Source organism: Pinus tabuliformis, chromosome 3_2 (genome assembly GCF_031772625.1).
Source record: "Pinus tabuliformis cultivar Carrire ecotype Pingquan chromosome 3_2, CPIR1, whole genome shotgun sequence".
Lineage (NCBI taxonomy): Eukaryota > Viridiplantae > Streptophyta > Pinopsida > Pinales > Pinaceae > Pinus > Pinus tabuliformis.
In genome coordinates, this window is record NC_142302.1 from 904,442,908 (window position 1) to 904,451,252 (window position 8,345).

Here is an 8,345-nt window from a genome sequence, read left to right on the forward strand (position 1 = left end):
TCCAACTTGACCTTTTGTTCCAACACTTGTTCACGGAGAAAGTGATACTTGATTGGTATGTGCTTGGTTTTTGAATGCATGACTAGGTTTTTAGAAATGCTGATTGCACTTGTATTATCACATAAGATGGAGATAGGTGGAGTACAAGTGATTTGAAAGTCCTGCAAGGTTTGCATCATCCAAAGAAGTTGAGTGCAACAAGATGTAGCAGCCACATATTCCGCTTCAGCTGTAGATAAATCAATTGAACTCTGTTTCTTGCTGAACTAAGATACTAATCTGGAACCCATAAAGAATGCTCCACCACTTGTGCTCTTTCTGTCATCCACGCTTCTAGCCCAATCTACATCTGTATAAGCATGTAGAGTGAGATCTGTATCTCTAGGATACCATTAGCCATAGTTTTGAGTTCCTTGAAGATACTTGAAAATTCTCTTTACTGCCTAAAGATGGGTTTCTTTAGGATTTGCCTGAAATCTTCCAACTATTCCCACTGCATGCATGATGTCTGGTCGAGTACCTATCAAATAAAGAAGACTTCCAATCATGGATCTATAGGTTGGTTGATGCACTGCTACAGATTCATCATTTGCACTGAGGCTGCATCTTGTAACCATAGGGGTGCATACTGGTTTTGCACCTTCCATGCCATATTTCTTCAAGACCTACTTGAGATACTTGGTTTGAGACAAAAAGATATTGCCTTCATTTTGTTGGATTTGCAATCCAAGAAAATATGTCAGTTCTCCAAGCAAAGACATTTCGAATTCTTTCTGCATTACCAAGGCAAAGCTTTGACTCATAGCTTCTTCATTGCTACCAAAGATAATATCATCTACATACACAACAAGTATTAGCAATTTGTCATTTTCAATTTTTATATAAAGATTGCTATCTGCTGATCCTTTTGAAAAACCCTGTTGATGAAGATATTTGTCCAAATGGTAGTACCAAGCCCTTGGAGCCTGTTTAAGACCATAGAGAGCCTTTTTTAGTCTGCATACAAGATTTGGATCATTCCCAAGGATGAAGCCATCTGGTTGCTCAATATACACTTCTTCTCTTAAGTCTCCATTCAGAAAGGTTGATTTCACGTCCATTTGAAATACTTTGAACTTCTGAAAGCTTGAGAGAGCAAGGAACATTCGGATGGCCTCAAGTCTAGCAACGAGAGCAAAAGTTTCTTCAAAGTCTATACCTTCATGTTGAGCATACCCTTTACAAACAAGTCTGGCCTTGTTTCTAATAACTTCCCCATTTTCATTCAACTTGTTTTTAAAGATCCATTTTGTCCCTATGACATTCTTATCTTTTGGTCTAGGAACCAACTCCCAAGTGTTATCCTTTTTGATCTGCTCAAGTTCTTCATCCATTGCCTTAACCCAACATTCATCTTTGCATGCCTCTTTTACATTTTGAGGTTCAGTGGAGGAGAGCAATGCCAAATAGCTTGAGGCTTCTGCAATTGTTCTTCTTGTTTGTACACCTGCCTCTTTCTGCCCCAAAATCTGAGATTTTGGATGATTCTTCTGAACGTACCTGGATGGAGTCTTCTCTTCTATCCTTATCTGTTCCTCTGGTGCCTCTTGAGGTTCTTCTTCATCATCAATCTGATTTGGAGAGTACTCTTCATCCTCTTCGATATTTTCATAATTTACTTGCCTAGGAATGTATCCTTTTTCATCAACCACTACATTAATGTTGTCAACAATTCTTCCAAGTCTTTTATTGTAACACTTATATACTTTGCTGTGGGGAGAATAACCAAGCAGAATGCCTTCATCTACTCTAGGTTCAAGTTTGCCAAGCTGTTCATCATTATTCTTAATATAGCATTTGCTTCCAAAAATTTTGAAATGCTTTATCGAAGGAGTCTCACCATACCAGAGCTCATGAGGAGTTTCAGTGCTGTTCACTCGGACATTTGTTTTGTTGAGAATAACAACCGCAGCAAATGCAGCTTCACCCCAGAAGGTTTCGGGAGTTCCAGACTCATCAAGCATAGCACGCGCCATTTGTTGGACCATTCTATTCATCCTTTCCACCACTCCATTTTGCTGAGGAGTCCTAGCTGTAGAGAATTCCCTTCTTATTCCATGTTCTTCACAGAAATCAAAAAATTCATTTGAGGTAAACTCCCCACCTCTGTCGGACCTGAGGCACTTAATTTTGTGATCTAATTCGTTTTCAACCAAGGCTTTGAAGGATTTGAATTTTTCAAATGCTTCGTCTTTGTGCTTCATAAGTCCTAACCAAACCATCCTGAAGAAGTCGTCAATGAATAATACAAAATATTCTTCTCCTCGAGGTGACCTTGTCCTAAATGGACCACATACATCTGTATGGACTAGCTCAAGAGGCCTGCTAGCTGATCCTTCCTTCTCAGGGAAGTTAGTTCTGGTTTGCTTACCAAATTGACATGATTTGCATATTGTGTTGTCTAGAATTTTGATATTTGGAAGACCACGAACTGCCTGGTATTTGCATGCTTTCCTTATTTGTGAAAATCTTAGATGCCCCAACCTCCGGTGCCATAACTAGTGTTCATCATCCTTGCTCAAATAGCATTGTTGTTGTCCTTTTTCAAATATGTATAAATTATTTGGAGTTCTTCTACCTTTGATCACTGTTTTTCCTGTATCAAGATCACGAACACTACATCCATTTGATCGAAATATTACCTCGGTTCCTTGATCGCACATCTGACAGACACTTAGTAGATTATGCTTCAAGCCATCAACACACAAAACATTTCTAGCCTTGACCTTTTCTTTCAACTGAGCAGTGCCTCTTCCTTTTATGACTGCAGGGGTATCATTTCCAAAAGAAACTTTCTTTCCCTTTTCTAAAACAATATATGATTCAAGTTTTTCTTTATCACCTGTCATATGCTTCGAACATCCACTGTCAATGTACCATAGATTTTCCTTTCCTTCTGCATAAAAGGCTATCCCACATCTTTCTGGTTGTGGTTCCTTTATTCTCCATGTTCTGGTGCTTGAGGCTTATTCCTTTGTCTACCGAAACCTGCTCCTGCATTCAGAATCTTCATGACCGAAGTTATTACAAATAGAACATTCAATTTCATTTTCAAGGGCCGAAAAGTTGTTATAGGTCCTTTCGTAATCCCAGTCATACTTCTTTGTTTTTGAGCTTCTCTAGTCATGATTGTCTTATAGGCAACACATTGAGCTACTTTGTGACCAAAGTTATGGCAAGAGAAACATTGGCCATTGAAGAAACTTCTGCGATTATCAAATCTACCAGCCAAATGATTGTAGTTTCTATTGTCATCCATTCTTGAAGCAAATTGAGAAGTTTTCACCTATGGCTGGTTGTAGCTTTTGTTCACCCTTAAGATGGATTGCCCCTGGTTTACCTGGTAGTCTTTATTTATTCTTGATGTAATTCGTCCCTGTTTTACCTGGTGATCTCCATTGGGCTTTTGCTCATTCCTCCTTGCAGCATCAAGATAACTCTTTGAGGTGGATGCTTGAGATGCTTCTCCATTATACCCCAGACCTGTCTTGATTAGTGGAGAACGCTGTACATTGATAATCTCATCCAGAGTTTCAGATCCTTTAACAAATTTAAGATTAAGAGCCGTTGTTTTCTCAATTTCTTTTCTAAGGCCAACAATTTCACATTCTAACTTCTCAAGAAATTTTTCATTTTCATCAAGTTGGAATTGCAGAGTATCAATGATCATATCTTTTTCTTCTAAACATGTTTTGAGTCTAGAAATCTCTTCATAAAAACCATCTACATCTATAGCATCCATGTAATCATCATCTTCAAAAGCCATTAAAAGTTTATAATCATTACCTCATTCATCTTCGTCACTATTTGATAGGCCATCACTGTCTTCATGAGTGTAGTAACTTTTCTTAGTTGCATTTTGTTTCTTGTTCCATCTAACAGGTTCCTTCCCTTTGTCAATCTTATCCTTATGAGGACACTTGGCAGCATAATGACCGACTCTTCCACAAGCAAAGCATTTGAAAGGTAACTTACCTCGGAATCTTCCAGCACCCCATTGAAGATTCTTGACAAAATTTGATTCTTCTTCTTCTTCTGACACGTGTCCTGACTCATAGTAGTCTCCTTTGCTTGAAGCCTTGAAAGCAGCTTCTCTCTTGTCCGATGGTCCTCATTTCCTCATTTCATAAGCAGTTAGAAAACCGTGCAGCTGTGACATGGTAAGGTTTCGTAGATTCTCTTTTTCTTCTATTGCAGAAACTTTAGATTCAAACCTAGGGGACAAAGATCTTAGAACTTTTTCAACCACAACAGCCTCTTTTATTTCTTCACCCAAGTTTTTCATACTATTAACAATCTCATCTACATGAAGGAAATAGTTAGCCACACTTTCATCATTGTGCATTCTGAGATTTTCATACTAAATTCTGAGGGTTTGAAGTTTTGCTTGTTTTACCTGTTCATCTCCTTCATAGCTCAGAACAATCTTGTCCCATATTTCCTTTGCGGATTTATACTGCATAATCTTGACGAATTTTGATTGAGATAGACATCCTAATAGGGTATTGACTGCCTTTGCATTTGTTTCATATTTCTTCTTCTCAGCCAGATCTGTAGGAGTTGCCGATGGAAAAGTGTACCCTATATCGATGATATCCTAGACTTCTCTACCAAGAGATTGAAGATAGGCAGTAACTCTTACCTTCCAATATACGAAGTTTGTCCCATCAAAAATCGGTGGCCTGATAGATGCTTCTCTCTCGTAGTTGCTCATGATGATGGATCTTCCTCCAAGCGATCAAGCTTCTTCTGATGGACCTGCTCTGAAACCAATTGTTGGAAATAATACTAAGAGGGGGGGGGTGAATCAGTATTATCAAGCCAAATATCCCCTTTTTAAAATTCAGAGGATATATGCCACTTCAGTTAGTAAAACCCGCGTATATACACAACTATGTAGAAGGAAACCCGCGTATACAATGCAAACTCATGATTTACTTTATCTTTTAGATGTTGATTATTAATCTGTGTATCTGAGTGAAATAGATAGTAACCAGACTAGTAAAATAGAACAGAAGACAGTCACACACAAGAATACAATATATAAGGTGGAAACCCAATGTGGGTGAAAACCACCTGCTGTAATTCGTCTCTATCTTTCTTTAATTAGAAACTTCCTTTTACAATGTAGTGGTGCAGTGCTTTACTAGTACGCAGGCTACAACCTGCAGAGAGTGACAACCCTTTCTCGTTTTCCAGCTTCTCCTGGAAGGGAGCTACAACCCCCTTAGCTCTTATACTAGCCAAGATACTAGTACGTAGGTGCTGGCCTACTGAAGGCTACAACCTTCCCTTTCTTCCAGGGACCACGTTTCATAAATTTTCAGATTGGATCCATGAACATCAATCAATCATCAAGTATATCTGCATCAAACAATCTCCTTTTCCCCAATTAGCACTGAATCAAGCAAACACTTCTCTGACAGCTGTACCTAGAACACAGTAACAGTAACCACACACCAAATTATGAACCCAAAATACTGCAGCAATAAACAAAGGCAGCTAGATCATAATTTAAAAGATATACTCTACTTCAACAACCTGAAACCTACGTGCATACGCTCCTGTGTTTGGACCAACCTGCGTATACGCTGTTTTCATTCACTGAACCAGCGTGTATACGCTCTTTCACTTCACTGAACCTGCGTACAGATCTATAAAGAATAATTCATTCTTTCAAATATTCAGACACTAATTAACCCAGATTGTCAGATTTATAGATCAAGCATGTGCCTCATATAACAGATCAAAATCATACAAAGATACTATTATTCAAGCTTAAAGATTATGACCCATCAATAGAACTTATCCTTCTTTATGCGCTAAGGTTCCTCCTTCATTCAGATCCAGATCTGCACCATAACCCCAATCACAAATATTTCAGATCTAGCACTTATTAGATATTCAATTCATTTAGATTGATTGCCTTGCCAAATGATCTGCTTCCTCTTTTATAGTCTTATGCCTTTCACAATACCACGGTCCAAAATCATAATAACACAATACCATGAACCCAATACTTGGGATCAACACTTTTGGATGCAATACCACGGACCAAAACCATAGGATCAAAAACTGTCAGACAAATACCATGAGCCAACCATGAAAGTGCGTGAACTTTTCTCTTCATGAAAGGAACTTTTCTCTGCATGAAAGTGCGTGAACTTTTCTCTATATGAAAGAAACTTTTCTCTGCATGAAAGTGCGTGAAATTTTTTCTACATGAAAGAAACTTTTCTCTGCATGAAAGTGCGTGAACTTTTCTTTACATGAAAGAACCTTTTATCTTGATGAAAGTGCGTGAACTTTTCTCTACATGAAAGAAACTTTTATCTTCATGAAAGTGTGTGAACTATTCTCTACATGAAAGAAACTTTTATCTTCATGAAAGTGCGTGAACTGCTGCACTATAATTTATCATCTGAGATGAGTGGGTTGCCATCAAGTACAACATATGTATCATAATGACAACAGTTCAGGTGAGAGTGACTCAGGAAAGCGTGGGTCAAGTGAGCAGGGCTAAATTTAGTACCACTACATAAATCACATTTGAGCTCCGAGCTGTGAAACTACCAGGGGGCTCTCTACATTTTGAGATAATAGAAGACTAGGAGTGCATGCAGCACTGGAAAAATATGAGTCTAAACCTTGCGGTGCTCCCCATTCAGACATTGCACGATTTGTACCAGGGATTCTATGATGAACTGAAGATACGGGAGAAGCGATCTATGTCGGTCATAAAAGAAGTGAAAAGCAACGACCAATAGATGTTTGATGAAAAGAATCAAGCAATACAGGATCAGGATGAGGTAGCTAGTGCAAACAACAGCTGGACAAGGCTATTACTAAAGCTTGCAGTGAGCTTCCAGAGCTCTAGATCCAAATAGAGGCCACCTCAGAGGAGAAGCTTCAGAAGCTTGCAGCAGCAGTCAAGGAATCCAAGGCAAAGGTGGATAAAGTCAGATTTGAGATGCAGATGCAGACTACAAAACTCCAGATGAAGTTGAATCCTACTAGCCCACCTGAAGTTTGAGGGTAGCACGAGGCTGCAATAAAAGCCAACATGGAAGTTACTACAGTGAAGGGTTGTGGTCAGATTTTTGAGGATATAATGGAGATATGGGTCTCGCTGCAGGAGGACCCACATTTGCAGAAGATCAAGGCAGAAATATGAGTTAAACAACTACAGTTCTATGATCTCAAAGCAATGACGTCGACCTTAGCACCTGTGCAACATTTTTCTCGTCTTTGGGAGGGAACGATTCTACAGGGACAAATTGATGAGATGTGGTGGAAGGCACATATAATCTCTGCACGGATGAAGCCTTGGGCATAGGAGTCTAGTCAACTCTCACAGACAGTGGAGAGAAAGTTGAAGAACATGTAGCAGACATAGAGAACAATTGGTCTTGGGGTAGAAGGGTCGACGATAGAGAAGATCATAGAGGAAGTTCGATAGGCCGCAACGCAGTGCATAGAGACACTTCATCCATTAAATTTTGCCTACAATGGAATCAAAGTAAAGGTTCAATACATACCAGTTGAGTGAATCGAGGATGAGTCACATCTTTGTGCTGGGGGCCTATAGGGTAGGGGCCTCCTAGGTCCGAGTTTTGTCCAAGTCATGTAAAGTCTCATCATTTTGAGGAGCGAAGCATGATTTGCGTAGAGTTCTAAGAGTCAAAGGGGATTTAGGGTGGGACAAAGCCCCTTATTTTGTAAAGGGATGGGATAAATTCGGGCAATTTTTAGCTCTGCCCATGGTTTTCGGACCATGGTATTGGAAGGTTAAAAGATATATAAAGGGATGTCTCATTGAGTCGAGTCAAGGAATCAATTAATTCAGGATATGATCTGATTCTGTAATTAGGAAATATTTATGTATTCAGGTGAAGGGGAAGGCTCCTATATCTATATGTGTAGACACCTCGGTTAGTCTACAGTCATGTGTGCAAGCTCCTGCAACTATGTGTGCAGGGTTAGAAAAATTGTATCAATGAAGATTTGAAATAATAAAGAAGAATTTGGAACAAATCTATGTATTTTTATATGTTCGCGTAGTTTCTGTGTTTTTGCCTGATTATGGTTCTCTTTTGAATATTTCTTCTATAATTTCATCGCAAAGGTTCAAATACTGTTTTGTATTATGAATAATGCATGTTAGACTAGTTACGTGCAACTCGCAAGACTGTTAAGTAGAAAAATGCTCTACCATTGTAACAACAAGGTTAACAGTTCACAAAGGTCAAATTAAGCCCTAAACTAAAGAAACCTTACAACCACACTACATACTCCCTCCAGATGTA